At 42.4% G+C, this 19,840-nt stretch overlaps 1 long non-coding RNA gene across 4 annotated transcripts in view; it reads left to right on the top strand.

Annotated features, from left to right (window-relative positions):
- LOC136794262 (uncharacterized) overlaps nt 1-17,960 on the top strand; it is a 43,974-nt gene extending 26,014 nt beyond the window's left edge. For 2 of the 4 annotated variants that reach the window (XR_010840759.1, XR_010840760.1), the window contains exons 2-4: nt 8,417-8,512; nt 9,035-9,084; nt 13,626-17,960. This is a non-coding gene — a long non-coding RNA (uncharacterized lncRNA). The remainder of the gene's footprint in view (nt 1-8,416; nt 8,513-9,034; nt 9,085-13,625) is intronic. The other 2 variants (XR_010840761.1, XR_010840762.1) reach the window with 1 other exon arrangement.
- The last annotated feature ends 1,880 nt before the right edge of the window (nt 17,961-19,840 follow it).

The following is a 19,840-nucleotide window of genomic DNA, read 5'->3' on the forward strand; positions in this document are numbered from 1 at the left end:
TCCTTTTATTCAACAGTAGCAGAACTGGGCCAGTTTTGGTTATATTTATGAGCCACTTTAATTTGTGATAAATAACCATTATTTGTATTTATGCAGTGCCTGCCCAGGCCCTCCTGCTTATATTGACTCATGAGTCACTAAAATGCTTTCCTATGGTAGAAGCGGAAAAGGGCTGTTCGAGATAGGAGATAGTGCGATTTATGGGCCGTTAACTGGCCAATAGTTTTCCAGAGGTGGTTTGTAGACTGAGTGGTGAGTAAAGAAAGACGCAGAGACTGATTCTCCTCACATTCTGTAGGGTATCCATTTGCCCTGTTAGAAGGCTGCAGGGCATCAGGCATTTGGGGATCCCAAGCAGACCTGGCAATCCTTTCTTCTGTTCTTTCCACATGAGCACTCTGGTCAGGAAAGCAGGTGCAGGAGGATGTGAAAGGTGAGTGGGGAAGGAAGCCAGAGCCCGGGGAGACCATGAGACAGTGTGAGCAAAAGTCTGAACCAGTGATAAGAGGAAAGGAAGAAGCTAGGGGAGGGAAGGTGGATAAGCGAAAGAAACAGTGGGTAAGGACAGAACAGGGGACTAAAGAAGTGACTCCATTTTTCTGAGGGCTGTTATCTGCTTTCTGCAATGCAGTTAACTGTAAAAATCTGTTTAGTTTTTAGTTAACAAAGGAAGGGAATCCTTTCTGATATTCTAGAGTCCTTGAAAACAACCCTATGCCTCTGACCTAATGTTTTAGGAACACTTATACTTTCTGCCTTGAGAGAAACACAGCAGAAAACTTAATTTTTAGAGAGATGGTTTGGGTTTCTAACCTCTGAATTGGGGGGGGGGGGTAGGAACGAGGGCTCCTTATTATGAGCATACACAGTAGCCAGAGGTCTGCAAATCTGTCCCATCCCCCAAGTACTTGATCCTCAAGTTCAGCCAGAGTGGGGGCTCCACTGCCCACCACACGGTCACCCTCACCCCAAGGGTCTGATTACCCCTGTCAGTCTGCTTGGGGCTGCAGAGCCCCAAGCTCGGGTGTAACAGAGATTCCCGTGTCCTGTTCTTTCTCATCCCCTCCGTTTCCCTCTTGCCTCCTCCCTCACCTCCTTCCCTGGTCCTCTGGACTCAAGTTCTCTCCTCGCACATTGCCCCTCTCCAGACTTTGTGACTCAGAACTTAAGTGCTTGAGGAAAGACAGGGCTCAGTGTATTAATATGAGTGGGTGCTGATGCCCCTTTAAAATCCACCTGGGAGAGAGGAGAGAGAAACAGGTCTTCTGCCTTTCCTCCCAGAGATAAAGGTTATTCTTAGCAGTAAAATCGGTTTGGTAATTGGTGAGTCTTGTGTTTCTCTCCTTCCTGTCCCAGGGGCTTTGCACATAGCAATTCCTCTTCTTCATGCAGGGAAGACAAACGGGGAGAAAGAGAAGAAACAAAAGAGAGAGGGAGGCCGTCACTGTTGCCCTAGTAGGCTCTTCTCAGGACTTTGGAAGGCCGATCCCGTTGGTTCTGTTGGAAAGCAGGGGAGTGCCCTCACCCCAAGCCCAGAAGGCCAGTTTAATTCTAGCAGTCACTTTTGAGGAGAGAAGGCTAACGGCCAAATGAACTCCCTTCAGGCCTTTCCACAGCACTTTGTATGTAGCAAGGTTCGATAAATGTTTGCTCAGCCAGCCTCCTGCTTGCACCCTTGTTAGTAAGGGTCTTCCAGGACTGCCCTCACCGGGTGTTAGGACGGTAGCAATCAGTTAGGGAATTCAAACCCCAGCATTAGACAGCAGACTTTGGAGAACCAAGCACTTGAGAAATTTTTTAAATTAAAAAAAAAAAAAGTTTTAAAAAGGTAAAAAAAAAAAGACAAAATGGCGGGCAAACCTCGAAAAAACTTACGTAATGCTATTCCACTTCGGAGCCGGATGGTGAGATTTTGCAGAGCCGCCAGCAGGGGGAGCTCGGGCAGTGTGTCAGAATGCCAGCGCCCAGGTTGCCAGGAGCCAAAACCTCCCGATAAACAAAACAGTGAACCTTTGTGGTTTCTCTTGGGTTCTTAATCCTGGGACGCTCAATCCAAGACGGCCTGATTTTCATCCTAGGGGACCCAGCTAGCTTCTCACAGAACACTAGCTGGGTCCTGGATATCTTAATAGGTCTCTCCCTCTTTTTTCTCCCTCCCAAATTGCTTTCTCTCTGTCCTCCTCTATTTCTAATCCCTTGTCTCAAACTCTCTCAGTATCTCTTTGTGTGTATCTCCTTCTGTAATTCCCATTTCCTCTGAATATGTGTTTCTGCCTATGCTTCCTTCTTGTTTTTTCTCTATCATTCTAGGCCCACTAGTAAATGTTAATGAAAAATAAATGGAGATGAAACTACTGCAGACTGAGCTCTGAAAGATTTTAAGATCTGGCAAAAACTAACACTTTGAATAAAATTTAAAATATGCTATACAGCAAAAGTGGCTAATCCTGCCAGCACTTACAGTTCAGTCATGTCTTCTGTGTATAGTCTCCTGTCTCTGTCTCTAGGCCTGCTGCCCTTGCCATCCTATAATTCTCTGTTGTCCATTTGCTGTTGCCCAGCTGCTGCCCACCTCCCCAAAACCATTGACCTCCAGGGGTCATCTCCCTCCCTGACCAGCCCAACAAGGTGTTTCAGGTCCAGAATAGTTATACCTCTAGTGACACAGTTTTTCGTTTCTTAAGTAAGACCCAGCCCAGAACACACTGGAACTCTTGGGATTTGGGGTCAGGGGGCTCCAGGTGAGAAACTGGTGAGGAGCTCAGCCTTGCGCTCTACCTGAAACCTCTTGTCCTCCAATATCAGGTGCTCCAGCTGGACCTGGTCTACTCTGCCAGAGTATCTAAGATCATGGTGACTTTCCCTCAGGGATCTTACTCATTGTCTTTCTTTTTCTGCAGACTGACACCACGGGACCTCTAGCTTATACACAGTCTGTATATATCTGACCCCTTTGGGGGACAAAGTTTAAATTCTTTTTCTGGCGTTTTGGGCACTGAGGACTCAAGAAATGCAACTGAGTATGTGTTTTAAGTTTCCAGAATATCCCATGACAGTCAAGAAGCACCCCTAGCATCTTACAAAAGTATGCTTTGCCTGGACCCCACAGAGGTCAAATGAGGGCCCTGAGCATGGACTGTATACAGAGGGCTCTGGGCAATGCCACTGAGCAGGCACTGTCTCAGTTCCAGCCCCAGGTACTGCGACTACTGTGGTGGTGGTGGTGAAGTATCCTCCTCATTTCTACATTTCGTGCTTGCACCCTCATTAGGATGAGTCTCCCAGGACCCATCCTATGTCCAGATTTATCTTGTTCTATCCAGGTTCTCATTATTTTTCAGACCCTAATTATGTGTATCCCTGAGAGGCAGATTCTAACATGAGATCAGGTAGGACATGAGACTCTTTAATCTTAGCACTTTAACTTTCTTTCAGCCTCCTGTAGCCAAGGAAGGTAGTGGTGGTATGATCTGATCACCCCTCTTTCTGCCCTTCTCAATACTTGGTAGCCATTATCATTTCCTAGTTTCAGAACCTGTTTGGACCAAGTTGAAGACCAATGTAGGGAGTGGGGGGCAGACAGGCAATACAATCCAACGTTTAAAGGCACTGACGACTTGCTTGCCCTTGCTGGGCCCTGACCACACAGAGAGGCTGAACAAGACATAGGCCCTGTCCTCAGGGAGTGAATGCTTCAGTTGGACTGACCCACTATGTCTCTGAACAGGAATAAAAATGAAACTGCTGCAGAAAAACCCAGTGCTGCAAAGTGCTAACATCATCAGGCAGGTTGCCTCTGCAGTGCAATCCATAATCTCTGTGACTTCCAGAGCCAAAAGAGTTGTTATATGACTTTCTAAATTAAGCTTTTGCATTACTTTGGAAACTTACAAAGCATTCCTTCCCACAGACAGTTCCCAAATTAAACACTTTGTGCTTGTGCAGCTGTTCAAATGTTAGTGAATTGAAGATGGAAAGGTTCTTAGGAAGGGAAGAGAGGTGGGTGCCTGGAAAGGAGAGGGAAGCCTTGCGGGAGAGGTTTTTTTGTTTGTTTGTTTTTGCAGGGGGTGGGATTGAAGAGCTTCGGGTCAGATATCAGGGATTATAGAACAGTCGAAGAAGATTATAATCAAGTTAGCGCATAAAATGTTTTTTAAATTATTAGGTCTAGGTTAGTGTAGGTTAAGGGGGTGCATTATGATCAAGTATTTAAAAGCATGCTTTTAAGTGGAAAACTTGGTGAGTGGCTGTTCTCCACCTCTAATTAGTATGAACCAGAGGAAATAAACAAACTGCCAACGTGGTATCTTAAGGTCATTGTAAGGCCCACTTTTGAAGATTTGACAACAGTTAAACACTAGAATGGGTCACAGAGTTTTACCGGGCACCCTCCTCCAGAGGCCTTTATTGAAAGAAGCAGCCTTTGTGCTCTGCAGGGCTGCAGGTGACACCCGGCGTAGACACAGGCATGACCTGGAGAACTTGGCTCCCCAGATTCTCTTCTAGATTGGGAGAGAAAAGAACTCATGTAACACTAGAGGCCTTTAGCAGTAGCTGGAAAGAAATAGACAGATACAAGACCCACAGTTCCCACTGGCCCACCTTTCACCAACATGCCAGGGCCCCTTCTATCAAGCCACCTCTGTGTTATTCATTTCAAAACTTGTGCCTAAATCTTTGCCTGCAAAGATGTGAGCCATCTTGGCACATGGTTGTTCAGAGTCCGTGCTCACAAAACTTCTGTCTGCAATACTTGGATTGGCTACCAGGCCTCTCACTTTTGCACATAAGCTGACCTCACCTTATCTCTGGGTCTCTTCCAGAGAGGCAGAAGTTATTTGGTGATGATGTAAGAGGAAACACAGATTCCTCTTGGAAACCATTTTTATAGGGGTTGACTGCATGGTAAGGGATGGAAACAGGGGTTGGAGCAGAGTAGAGTGAGGAGGTGAATAAATCCACGATTAGCCAGATAGTGTTGTCCACGTGGCTGAGGGAGCAGGAAGCCCAGCCTGCAGCAAACGGGGCCCCCAGGAGCACAGACTCAGAGAGCGCTGCTGAACGCTGGCTGCCTGGCTCCCCCTGCGGTTCCAGGGCAGAGCCCTGGGAGGCTGTCCTCTGGTCTTGGCTGTGTCCCAGATTAGCTGTTTGTCCCTGGGCCACTTATCCACTCTGGGTCTGATTTCATTATCTGCAAGAGGAAAATATTTGTGCAAACATGTCTTAGGTTCCCATAAACTCTATGTTATCTCATTCTGTATGGCCTTGTGTTTTGGCTTTAAATATTAATGATACCTTTTACCTGTGTGGTGCTTTATGATTTATAAAGCACTTTCACATGCTTGCCTCATTTGATCCTCACAACCATGCTATGAGATAGGTAGGACAGAAATTATTCTCCCTATTTTGGAGATTAAGAAACTGAGGATCAAGGAGGTTAGATAATGTGTTATTACACAGACAGAAAGTAGAAAGCCAGGACTGCAGCCCAGGTCTGCTAACTTGAGCTCAGTTCTTCATCTTTTGTGGGGGAGGGTCTAGTGTGCTTTTGAAATCAGATAATTATGGATCATCTATCTAGAAAAATGAACTTGGGATTCTTAGATGCTTAAGCTCAACATGGACCCCAGGTAAAATCCCCTTACTCTCAACCACCCTATGAACTATTGCAAATGTGTGAACACCTTGTTTCTCTGACTAGATTGCAAACTCCTTGGCGGTTCAGGTCATGTGTTTTCTCTTCCCTCCTATACCCCTCCAGCAAGTGTCACAGAGCCAAGCACCTAGCAGGGGCTGTTGCATTGCCAGGAGGGGAAAAACAAAGTAAGAATGTGAAATACATAAATGGGACAGATGTATGTTTCCACATTTGACCACTTGTCCCAAAAGAACTGTTATCCTTTTACTAGTTCTGCCCTAGACAGTAATCTGATTGCCAGACTATTCCTCAAGTCCTAGAATACAGCACAATTTCCCCTGATGGCAACAGCAATATCCTTCTCCTCAGCATGATTTTCCAGGCACAAGATGGGCTCATAGGTACAAAGAGACATGGCCTCAGTGATCTCATGCCTCAGGAGCCTGATGTAAGTAAAGAAGACCTACTGGCTGTCTTAGCTGAGGAGTAAAGATGAATTACTTTGGGAGGGTCTGCTCTGAGCTAAAGCTGAGAGGAAAAGGAGTGCTGAGACAGGAGCAGCCAGAGCATCTGAGGAAAGCTGCCAAGGACATCTGGGTGACTGGAAGGAGAGAGTGCCTTCTGCCAGCAGGAGGGATGGGCAGGTCTGGGGAATGAACCAACAGGGCTGAGCCCAAGGCCTGTGTGGGTTCTCTGACCACTTGTGCACACTTGGCACCTAACCTCAGTGCAGAGTCTTGCTTCATGTCCCTAGACCCCTACCCTCATCAGTGACTGTGATTTCAGTCCTTTTGTCAGGACCACAAGGAGGGAACACTCAGTGATAATCCAGAGGTGAAGACAGTCGACTTGATAAACAGGGATGGCCCCAGCTTAAGACCTTTGCCCCATTATTACCCTGACATCTCTTCATTATCCTATATCCCAAGTCCTTACTTTCCCAGATTTGGTGGAGAAGGAGAAGGATTCCAAGACTGTTGCAAGCAGGGCCACTCCCAATAAATAAGACCATCCCATACCCTAGGGGCTCACAGAGTTGAGCTCCACTGGCCAGAAGAATCTTAATTCCAGCTGAAGGAGGTCTCTGTCTCTCCCCTGGTAGCTACCAATGACTCCACTATGAGAAGACTCCTAAGGTGATAGAAGATTAGAGATAACATGCATGCTAGAGATTACACGTTCATCCAACACCCTCATTGAACGATGAGGGAACTTAAGAATATGGTGATGATATAAGTGTCCAAGGCCACCCAGGAAGTTAGTGAAACAACCTGGACTAGAACCCGGAAGTCTTGACCCAATACCATGCCTTGCTAGTTCTTCTCCTATCTTACCTGACCCTGGCCCTTTTATACGCCAGAAGTCTCCAGCCAGGGGCAACTCTGAACAACCAAGCAAGGAAGATCTGAATTTGCAAAACTTCTTTGCGGAAGCAGCTGCTCTTTAGGAGACTCTTGATGTTACAGCCAGGACTGGGAACTCTGTCTCTGCCTCCCTGCATCCCCCCAAATTGCTATTCTAAAAGCCTTTCTGGTTACCAACCTTGCACCCTCTGGCCAAACACAGCACCTAATCTCATCCATTAATCAGTCCTGGTGCCTCCTAGGGGTGGGTGTGACACCCTGTCAGGTGCAAGGTGGAAGTGGAGAGCCTTGCACAGACACTTCATAAATGTTCTGCAAGTGAATAACTAAGGTTCCAACTCTTCTGCACTCCCTTTAGCCCACCACTTCTGAAAGCATCCAGCAAACTTATGTTCAATCTGTGGATCAATCAAGTCAAACAAACAGATATTTATTCAGCTATAATTAGGAAGGCAATCTACCAGGTGCTGAGCTCTATACAAAAACTGGTCTGAGTCCTTGCCTTCAAAGGACTCATAGGCCAACTTGGGGAGACCAGGTGAAATTATATTTGGATTATATTATAAGGCAGCAATATAAGAAGTGCCGTGAAGCAACAAATGACCATTTGCAACACTATTGGAATAGATAATTTGCGTACTGGTGCACAAAAGAACACCATGAACTGCACAGGCCAGGGAAGTCTGTGGAAAAGGAAAAATCTGATCAGGACCTTAAAGGATGGGAAGTGGAGAGAAGGGATGAGCATTTCAGAAATTGGCAACTGTAAGAAAAGATACAAAAATAGAAAAATACAAATGTATTGAGGGTAGTGAGTAATAATCATAATAGTAGATGATGCTTATCATGTATCAGACATTGTTCTCAGCAACTAACATTTATGAATTCTCTTGATTCTCATGCAATTCAAACTATTTCTATTATTAAGCCACTTTTACAGTTGAGGAAACTGAAGTGTAGAGAGGTTTAAGTAACTCACCTAAGGATACAAACTATAAGTGACTGAGCTGGGATTTGAGCCCAAAGGCTATACATCCAGCCACCGCTTTATACAGCTTCTTTCATTGTGGCTAAAGAAATTGATTTGTTGAAAAGGTGTGTTGGGGGAAAATCACAGAGGATCTTGATTTTTGTGGGCAGCAGGGAACCATTAAAGCTTTCTGAATAGGGAAGTGGATCTGGATTTAGGTTTTTATTTTTTATTTTTTAAAAAATTGTTGTTGGAATATAGTTGCTTTACAATATTGTGTTAGTTTCTACTGTACAGCAAAGTGAATCCGCAATACATATACATGCTGGATTTAGGTTTTTAAATTGAGATACATATAGGAAGAAAATCCTAAGGACACATTCATATAGGAAAAAGCACAGAGAAATATATTAGCACATACATGCAGATGTTCTTCCTTTTCAGAGTGCCTTGTCCAGAGTTACTTCTGGTGGCATCTCAGATCTTAAACTACCAGATAATCAAATCCTTGGTCAGTGGCACCGAGGGAACAACCAGAAGGTAAGCGGCCCTCAAATACCCAGGCATGTGCTCAAAAGCTAGGGACAGAGATAGGCTTGTAGGGTGGTGTATATATGGAAATAGGAGGGATAAGGAGAGAGTGGGAAAGAGTGGAGGGATGGAAGGCATCAGAGAACAAGTGAGAGGTCAGCACAATGAATTGGGACCTCAGGTATGTAATTCAGCAATACCTTAACCATGATTGGATTGAAGCTTCTAGAAGAAAAATATATATTGCCAGCTGTCTCCTTGAATATTTTATAATAGCAGATAATTTCTTTAGTCTCTTCCCTCAATTTACAGGCTGAAATGGAAAATTCTTTTCATGCACAGAATGCTTTTATTTCTCTCTCTCTCTCTTTCTTTTTAAGACTCAATTTTGCTAATACATTCCATCAAGGACTATACAGCTGAACTTGTTCTCATGACCATCCACTATAATGAACATGGGATGGATGAAGTAGTAAGACCTCTGAAAGGGAAGTAACTGAAATGAGAGCATCTTTTTTTTTTTTTTTTCAGGAACTGTATGCACAAAGGAGCCTGCTTAATCCAATGAAGTAAAACATTAGGTAATTTGAGTCCTGAGCAGAGATTAGATAATGGTCTTGGATGGGACCTTGGGAACAGTCATGGGAGATGAGGCATCATCCTGTTGAGATGGTCTTTGGGGAGTATCTGGTTTGTGTGAGTGTTGTTTTGCTCCTGAGTCACAAAGCATGGGTTGTAGGGCTGGCCTTGGTCTGGGCTCCAGGCAAAGTTACGTACTTACCCTTGTAAACTGTGGTATTCAGTATAAGCATTGCTGCGATTTATGTCCATGCCTTTATGACCCCACTTTTGGAAATGGACTCCAAATCTGAGTTCCAGGCAGCTGTATTATGTCCACCCACAGCAAAGCAACAGATAGATGATGTAGGGGCAGCGTGAGGAATGGTTTATGAATGCCCAAATCTTGTTCTCTTGAACATATATTTTTGTTTGAAGAATGGGTTGATTCATATGTGTTTAAGAGAGGACAAAAAAATACTCTAATGTAAGAAAATCAAAAGTTGTGTAGACATACCCTCTTCAATCACATGGCATTGAGAAACTGTGGCTGTTGGTCTCTCCTGCCTTTGCTTTCTTCTCAGCTGCTACTATCTGAGAAGACTTAAGCCCATGCCTGACGTTGAGTTGTTTCTGGCTGAGGCTATGCATAAGGAGTTTGGAAATGTCACATTTCCAGACCCACATTCTAGGAACCAAGTCACTACTTTTGGGCTCCTACGTTGACCTAAATTCTTCCCTTTCAGCCAGATCTGCAGTATCTGGCACCAAGAACAAACCTGGGTGCCCTTGTGGCCCCAGAGCCCCATTTCTTTCTATGTTGGCCTTTCTCTGTATGTTGGCCCAAGTCCCAGAGGTGAACTGTTATCCTGGTTTCCCCTCATAAGTTCAGACTTATTGTTCTGCCTGGATTTCTGCTTCTTCCTCTAGCACTAGGTACTCTACCCAACTTTCATCCACCCTTGTCCCTTCTTTCCACCATGGGGTGATCTGTGATGCCAGCTCATGGAATGACTGTGCCATAGGAAGGCACATTTGCCTTATTGGACCCTCATATTGATTCCTGTTCACGTAAGTCAGTTTCTCTCAATAGGAGTGTTACTACCCCCTAGGAGATATATTGGAAAATCCAGGGGGCATTTTTGATTGTCACAATTATTAGGAGGGGCACTAGTGACATTTATGGAGAGGAGCCAAGGATGCTGGCTATTTGATCATGTACAGCACGGGCACTACACCAACAAGTGTCGTGTGTCCTGTGCAACCTTCAAAAGTCACACTGGACATTTGTGTGGAAAAACCTGTTTATAATTATCTGGCTGTGAAACTCAATCCCATTTTACTTGGAAATACAAGTTACTTCTGCATATTTTAATATACATTGACTTTTCTGCAAACACCTCCTAGGCATTTTTAAAGGAAGAGAAAATTGCACTGTATTTGTTCAGAACTTTACCAACAGTAGTCACAATTTCAGAAAAGCACTTCGCTGCCAGCAATTTGCTCTTGTAATTTGAGTTGTCTGCACACGTGTCTCTGTCTCCATTTATCTCTGTCACGTTCACTCGGATCTCAAAGCAACTGCTTCATTCTACCTGCTAGTTAGTCATCCCTAAATATTAATATACTCCAGTACATATTATTTAATTATAAATTATTCCTCTTCTACCAGTAATTTTTCTTTATCTTTATATTTAGGACATTGTATTGACTTTTAGAAATGTGTATAGGAGGTTTACAACTTGTGAATTTCTTTTCAGAATAATAAATGGGACCTAACAAAACATTCACTTAAAAATAGGTCATTGGATCTGATGGGGTTGAGAATCCTTGACCTAAGTGTATACTCTGGTACTGTCCATGGAAGGCAGAAAAGGACTGAAGAGGAGGTCGGTGCATTCCTGGAAGAAGGCTGTAGCTGCCTCCCAGAGTTCTCATGGGTAGCATCCCCTTGAGGAACTAACCACCTTCCAGATTCCAGTGTTTACTCTCATCAGGTTTTCAGAAGTTTTCAGAATCCAGGGTCACTTGAATCACTCAAATCCATGAGGTTACTCATAGCCATAGTACAAGTTTACAGTGGGAGACATTTCTTCCCAGGGACTGAAAAGCTTATGCCCACTGCCCAGGGCAGCCAGTCCCAGGATCAGAATGAACACAGGATACTGAAGAGAGATCAGAAGAGGTGCTCCTGTCCCATAGCAACCACAAAAGGCAGGGTCTCTCCTTGGCATAGGGCTTGGGTGTGCACTGCCGAGTTCAGATGCCTTGGGTTTTTATTTCCTGTAGTCCAAGGTGACCACTTCCCCTCTGCCCACACCCTCACCCACCTTCACACAGTCTTCCCCCAGGCATTGTACAATTCAGTTGATTAAATATCTTCTACGAGATGACATTCACACTCTGGACCTGCCTTCCTCTGATTACATCTGGATTGCCTCCCTTGATTGGAGTTTCCTGAGAGCCACACATTTCAGACAGTCTCTTGCTTTACTCCCACAGATGACTAACCACATCCATTGTGAATTTTACTAGTTCAACTCAGAAGGTGACCTTATGTCCCTGATCTCCAAATTCATGGAGAGGGAGACCTCCCACTGTTGCTTCCATATTCTGCCAAAACTGATGTCAGAAATGAGGACGGAGACTTCTTCAGACTCCTTTCCTGCTCTGCACCAGTCCTATAACTGGGACAGTTCTCCTGATTCTTAACTCAGTTTGATAGAGAATATTCCTGCCTCACTCCAGCTCCCCACTGACTCCCCTCCACCCCCCTGGGTGGCAAAGTTTCAGCACAGATCAAGCTGGAGACCACCTGAACTGTGGCAATAACTGATTATGGTTCAGAAGAGATAACATGGGCATCAGGATATTTGGTTTTGGGGGTTTTGTTTGTTATTTATTGTTTTTGAAGGTACAGTGACTCCACGCATATAGACTGGTCAGAGATGGAATGATGAGCTGATTAACTGAACAGTCTAGGTAATTAAGAGATAATATATATAACATAGATGAACAATGGTTTTTGAAGAATTATTAATGAAATACAGTTAATTCAAAATGTATATTAACTATAATTGAGTTGTTTTTTCATGGTTCAGAAGGGAAAAGTTCAGGAAAGTATGTTTGCTCCCCACCCACCTCTCATGATTATATTACAGACTGAAATAATTGTTTCCTCACACTTTTCATCTCAATGACCCAAATCCTCTGTCTTATCAGTGTTCTCCGTGCTCTTTGACTTCCCAGAATTGAAACGTTCAATATTATTTCTGCATCAGTAAGAATCAGTCACTGTAACCTTGTAGCTTCAGCTCATTTTTGCATTACTTTCATTAACTTTTTTGATTGAGTGTGAAGAAGCTTCCCTCACCAAATCAAGAATTTATGTTAGTGTATATCTGTAAGGCTTTAAGTTAATGCCGGCCATTCTTCATTAAAAGAAGATACAGTAAATATAGCACAAGTTCATAGCTTTCTCCAAGAACTTTTAAATATTGAATGAACACTAAACTGAAATTTAAGTGTAAGAAATATTTTAAATTGTACATCATTTATTCATTCATTTAATTATGCATTACATGAAACATTTGTTAAACATCCATCATGTGGCAGACACTGTATTAGGCGCTGGAGATACTAAGATAGTAACTCATGGTCTCAGTTCTCAAGGAGCTTATAGTTTAAAAGAAGAGAGACAGGTAAATAAAAATATGAGTTCAACTCAGTGAAATGGGTACTACATGGAGGTTTGCTGATGCTCAGTTGTGGCACAAAACTAAATGATCAACTCTACTTAAAACAGAGGGCTACAGGGACTTCCCTGGTGGTCCAGTGGTTAAGACTGTGCGCTTCCACTGCAGGGGCACAGGCCTGATCCCTGGTCGGGGATGGGGGTGGGGCGAGCTAAGCACTTACATGCCCCACGGCGAGGCCAAACTAAGATTAAAAAAAAAAAAAAGAAGGCTACAAAAGGTTCACAGAGGAAGATGCTTATAACAAGTTTTGAAGGAGAGGTAGAAATTTTCCCAGTAGATACAGCAAAGAAGGACATTTCAGAAAGTGGAAGAGTGTGTGCTAATGTAAGGAGGCAAGTAACAGTAATTGTAACTTGTTCCCAATAACTGGGAATTAGAAGCAGTTTGATGGGACTAATGCGTAAGACAAGACCTTATAGGAGATAGGGCTGGAAGGGCTAGATCCTAAATGGTATTGAATACCTTGATAAAAGGTTTGGATTTCATTCAGTTGGCAGACGGCAGTAATTGGGTGCTAAACGTGGAAGTGACATGATCAGATCTGTGGTAAGAAGACCATGATAGATTCCGTGTGGATGGATATATGGTAAGATCAGAGGTAAGGAGTGTAGCTAAAATAGTTGGCTGACTACTGAATATTCATGATGCAGGGAAGCATTTGCTCCACGAGTGTCAACATTTCCTAGATCTTTCCAGGTGGAACCATGTGGCTAGCTCTGACTAAAGGAATGTGAGTAAAAGTGTATAGGGCATTCTGAGCCAAGGTGGTTAAGTGAATCTACCTCATACTGTCTTCCCTTCCACAGCAGCCCTGGAGGCCTCATTGTGAAGACGGTTGTGTCACAAGATGGGAGGAACCTGGATCCCTGAGTCAGAGAAGAGGTGCCCAGGAGAGCCACCCAACCAAGAACACCTACACTGAACTTTGCATGAGTAAAAAAATAATTTGTGTGTGTGTAAAGCATCAAAGATCCAAATATTGTTAACACTGTTAGATTACCTCAATCTAACTAATCTGACTAATGCAAAAGGAGTATTAGGAGATGTTTGCAATATTTGAGATAAGATAAATACTTTCCATATTATATGCTGCAGTATAGGAGCCCTTGGAGAAGACAAGTGGAAGATGGAAGAAAGAGGGATAATAATTTATGAATAATATTGAGAAGGCAGGAGAAGATAGGATCCAAAGCATAAGAAGCATTAGCTCCTTCAACAGGAGGCAGGAAAGGGATGCCTATTTAAAACAGAAGGGAAGATGCATCTATAGGTGAGCAGTAAGAAGCTACCTAGTTTTCTCTAAGACATAGGAGGTAAAGACATCTGCTGAGAGAGTGAAAGGATAGCAATAAAGGTCCAAGACAAACATTAATAGTAATTTCTGTGAAGAACAGGAGAGAGCTGGGCAGAAATATTTAACAAGTGAAAGACCACCAGCCTACATGGTTGGATGAATTTTCTCCAGCCCAGCTCATCATTCTGGGTGTAGGGGGCAGATAGGTGGATTTTAGGAATGATCCCAGGTTAAAGGATTGCAGAGTAGATGCATTGCAAGAACAAAGGAATGGTGGAATTGGCTCAGTAAGTTAGGATAGGCCTAGCTGCTGTAACCAGGGACCCAACAGTAATTCAGTGGTTCAAACAAGATAGAATTTTCCAATTCCAGGTACAATGGAGTATTCCACATATTCCACAATGGATGCAGCTAAAAACAAAACAAAATAAAAACCTGGACATAATATACAGAGCAGATTTTTGAGGACTCTGAAAATTAAATAGTAGTTGGTGATTGGGGAAGAGAAATAGAATTTGAAGTACCATCAAACTGGAAGTGAGTTTGTCATCTTTTTGCTCCAATAAGCAGCATAAAACCTGAATGTGGGCATCTGCACAGAGGGAGCTCCAGGAGAAACCCTCTAGCTCTGGCTCAAAGAACAGAGAAGAGTCTCCTAATGCTCTGAGAGAGTCGGGGAAACCCACCTTTTTTCTTTTCTCCATTCTCTCACATGCCAGCCCCTGAGAAATCCCATGGTGGCAGCGGCAGTGGCAGCATCTATAGTGATGGTTGGACCTGCGGGGTTCTAAAATGCTGAGGGAGGGGAACCTTCATCTCTGATCAGAGGAGCTGTGATCATCTGTGTGGGACAGACCCCTGTTGCTTTTTGTTTTCTCTCTGTCCTCCTGCTGATTGATCCTGGACATCAGTGTAATTGCAAAAATTGTGCAACAGAGTCAATAAAAAGCTCCAACTTTCTGGTTGGAGAATTCCAGGTAACCAGAAAGTACTGAAGAGATTGCCACAGGGAGGAGATTGGGAAAGCAACCCCATAAAGTTGCTTATGAATTCTTGGGCCCACTTCTAAGTGCATATGCCCATGCCCATGCTGACTCCAAACAGCATACAAGTTTAAGAACTGAACTTAAACTTGTTCAGTTAAACTTGTTCTAATAAGAACTTGGAATTCTTATTAGATACTATGGAGGACAGAAGGAAGTGGAACAACATTCCTAAAGTGAGGAAAGAAAAAACACTGTCAAGCCAGAATTCTATATCCAGCAAAAATACTTTCAGGAAGGAAGGTGAAATAAAGACATTCTCAATGAAGGAAAACTAAGAGCCATCAGACCTGCCCAAAAATAATTGCCAAAGGAAGTCCTTCAGACTGAAGAAAAATTATACCAGAGGAAGGAAACTTGGGATATCAGAAATGAAGAGAGAGCAACAAAAATAACAAATACATAAGTAAATATGAGAGTATTCTTCTCCTCTTGAATTATTTAAAATACTTTTCTAAAGCAAAAGTTAGAAAATCTCTAGAACTGAACAAAAATGAAAATACAACACATCAAAATTTGTGGATGCAATTAAAGCATTGCTTAGAGAGAGATTTATAGCATTAAGTGCTTATATTGGCAAAGAAGAAAGTTCTCAAATCCACAATCTAAACTTCCACCTTGAGAAACTTTTAAAAAGATGAGCTAAATCAACCCCAAACAGCAGAAGAATGGAAAAAATAAAGATAAGGGCAAAAATTAATGAAATTGAAAACAGAAAACCAATAGATAAATATCAATGAAACAAAAAACTCAATAAAACTTGATAAATCTTTAGCCAGACAGAGAGAAAGAGAGAGAGAGCGAGCATGAGGGGAATGTGGGAGGGCGGCAGTAGGCAGGGATTGCCAATATCAGGAATGAAAGAGGAATATGACTACAGACCCTATAGACATTAAAAGAATATTAAGGGAATACTATGAAGAGCAACTCTACACAAAAATTCAACAACTTCAATTAAATTGACTAATTTCTTGAAAATTACAAACTATGAGATGTACTAAAGATTAAATAGATATTAAAGAGATTGAATTCATGGTTTAAAATCTTTCAAAAAAGAAAGCTCTAAACCCAGATGGTTCCACTGGTGAATTTGCCAAATGTTTAAAGAATAAATAACATTATTTCTACAGTTTCTTCCAGAAAATGTAAGATGAGGGAACAGTTTCCAACTTACTTTATGAGGGCAGCTTTACCCCAATACCAAAACCAGACAAAGATAGTACCAGGAAAGAAAACTGGAGACTAATATACCATATAAACAGAAACACAAAGATTCCAACAAGATATTAGCAAATTGAATCCAGTAATATATATAAAAAGAATAATACATCACAATCAAGGAAGTTTATCCTGGCAATGCAATGTTAGTTCAATATTTCAAAATTATTCAGTATAATCCACAATACTAATATCAAAACACAGCATTAAGAAAATGAATAGGTGAACCACAGGTAGAAAGAAAATATTTGCAAAACAAAATATGTATCTGATAAAGGACTTGTATTCAGAATGTACAAATAACTCTCAAGACTCGACAAAAACAAATTGGACAAAAGATTTGAGCAAACATTTTACCAAAGAAGCTATATTATTGGGCCACAAGCCCATGAAAAGATGCCCCAAATTGTAGTCATTAGAAAAATGCAGATTAAAACTACAGTTTACCCAGTAGGATAGCTGAAATTAAAAAGACTGACAATATGAAGCCTTGGTGAATATGGAGAAACTGGAATCCTCATACATTATAAGCAGGAATGCAAAGTGGTACAGCCACTTGGAAAATCAGTTTGGCAGGTTTTTTTTTAGGTAAACATATACGTACCATGTGGTCCAGCGATTTCATTCCTAGATATTTACCTAAGAAAAATAAAAATATGTCCTCACAAGACTTGTATTTGAATATAGCATATGCATTCATAGTAACCACAAATGGTAATAATACAAATGTTCATCATCTAGTGAACGGGCAATCAAAATATAGTATATCTATGCAATAGAATATTACTCAGCAATTAAGAGGAATGAACTACTGATACACATAACAGCATGGATGAATCTCAAAAGCATCAGGCTAAATGAAAGAACCTAGTCACAAGAGTCATAACATACTATATGATTCCATTTGTATGGAATTCTAGAAAAGGCAAAACTATAATGACCTGAAGCACATCTGTGGTTCCCTGGGGGAAAGGATGTACTGCCAAAGGGCAGAAGGGAGCTTTTGGTGAGTGAAAGAAGTGTACTGAAACTGGATTGTGGGGGGCTGGCTGCATGACTGTACATGTTTGCATGCAATTTACCAAAATTCATCAAACTATACATCTAAAAGGTAGGTGAATTTTATTACATGTAAATTATGCCACAATACAGATGTAAAAATAAAAATGAAGGTTAAGTAAAGATGTTTCCAGACAAACAAAACATGAGAGAATTCAATGCCAGCAGCTGTAAACCAAAAGAAACACCATGAAGTTCTTCAGGCTAAAGGAAAATGATATCAGATGTTAGCGTGGAAGAGCACTGGAAAGGGTAAATGTGTGGTTAAATGTACAAGAATGTTGACTGTTTACATCAAAACAATAATAACCCCATATGTAGAACTAAAATACAATACAAAGGTAACAATAGCTCAAACTGTGGGAGGGTGATAAATGCAGTTTAACTGTTGCAAAGTTTCTTGCCTTATTTAGGAAATGGTAAAGTCAAAAGTACTTACTTAAGATAGACTGTAATACATCAAGAAGGCATATTGTAATCTCTAGGGTAACCACTAAAAACTATTGTAGGAATGTGTAACTAAAACGTGAATAAAGAAGAAAAATGGAATAAGTAAAAATGTTTTCATAATCCAAAAGAAGACAAGACAGTTGGACCCCCAGGAAACTGTTGAGATCCCAGGCCTGATCCTCTGCCCACCTAGGCCCCTGCCAGTTGCGTGGGTCCTGGGGGAGTGGGAGGGAGGGAAAGGGGAGCAAAAGTAAAGGCCAGACCTCCAGGACGGCACCCCTAAGTGGTGGCTGGGGAAGGGAAAGAGTTCCTACACCCAGTGGGACCCACCCACAGTTAGGGGTCCAGCGGGGATGGGGTAGACCCTGGAGGAGACGGTGGGGGGAAGCGTGAAGGAACAGAAGGGAACGAGGTGAGTGCTTTCCCTGTCCACTTAGGCGCCAGGAAGGCTGTTGGGCTCCCAGGCCTAATCCTCTGCCCTTGGAGCCTACCTCCTGCCGCGCAGAGTCCAAGCCCCGCCCCTACACCCCCACCCAGGGCCCCATCTCTATACTCGGAGACCCTGTCCCACAAGCTGGGCCTAAACCCCACCCACACACCCTCACTCAGGGCCCTATATCCAAACTCTGGAACCCCACACTCCAGAGGCCCTTCTTTCCATATGGTGCCTCTCCCCTTCCATGCAGGGCCTAAGCAGAGGCCCCGTGCCACACTCAAACTTAACCCACTACCTGCCTAGGTCCCACCCCGCCTCTGCCTAAGTTCCACCCCCCACCTAGACTCCGCCTCCACACCCAAGGCTTTTTTTTTTTTCCTCTTTTAGATTGGGGTTCTGTTTTACCTTGTTGATTCTTTTATATTTTTATTTTTCCTAATAAATCTTTTACTTTTCTAATTTTATTTTATTCTTTATACTTTGTTAATGATGTCTCCTTTTGGCTTGTTGCCTCCCCCCCCTTTTTTTTCCCTTTTTTCTGCTGTGGTTTTATTTTACCTAGTTGCAGTTGTTTCAATTATAGTTTTATTTTTCCTAATATATTCTTTTTCTTTCTAATTTTATTTTATTTTTTATTCTTTGATATTGTACTGCTCCTTTTTTTCTTTCTTTCATCCTTTTTTTTTTTTAACCATGCCATGAAGCTTGCAGGATCTTGGTTCCCAGGCTGGAGGTCGGGCCCATGCTCCTGTGTTGGGAGCTCCAAGTCCAAACTACTGGACTAACAGAGAACTTCAGACCCCACGGAATATCAATCGGAATGAGGCCTCCTGGAGATCCTCATCTCAGCACCAGGACCCAGCTCTATCTAACTGCCTGCAAACTCCAGTGCTGGACACCTCAGGCCAAACAACCAGTAAGACAGGAATACAGCATCACCCATCAAAAAAACAAACAAAAAAAGAAATGACAAAAAAATATGTTACAGACGAAGTAGCAAGGTGAAAACCTACAAGACCAAATAAATGAAGACAAAATAGGCAACCTACCTGAAAAAGAATTCAGAGTAATGATAGTAAAGATGATCCAAAATCTCAGAATGGAGAAAATACAAGAAACATTTAACAAGGATCTAGAAGAACTAAAGAGCAAACAAACACTAATGAACAACACAATTACTGAAATTAAAAATACTCTAGAAGGAATCAATAACAGAATAACTGAAGCAGAAGCACGGATAAGTGAGCTGGAAGATAAAATGGTGCCAGGGAGCAGAATACAGAAAAAGAATGAAAAGAATTGAGGACAGTCTCAGAGACCTCTGGGACAACATTAAACACACCACCATTCAAATTATAGTGGTCCCAGAAGAAGAAGACAAAAAGAAAGGGTCTGAGAAAATATTTGAAGAGATTATAGTTGAAAACTTCCCTAACGTGGGAAAGGAAATAGTCAATCAAGTCCAGGGAGCACAGAGAGTACCATACAGGATAAACCCAAAGAGAAACACACTGAGACACA

The sequence above is a fragment of the Kogia breviceps genome, chromosome 5, assembly GCF_026419965.1.
Source record: "Kogia breviceps isolate mKogBre1 chromosome 5, mKogBre1 haplotype 1, whole genome shotgun sequence".
NCBI classification, from domain to species: domain Eukaryota; kingdom Metazoa; phylum Chordata; class Mammalia; order Artiodactyla; family Physeteridae; genus Kogia; species Kogia breviceps.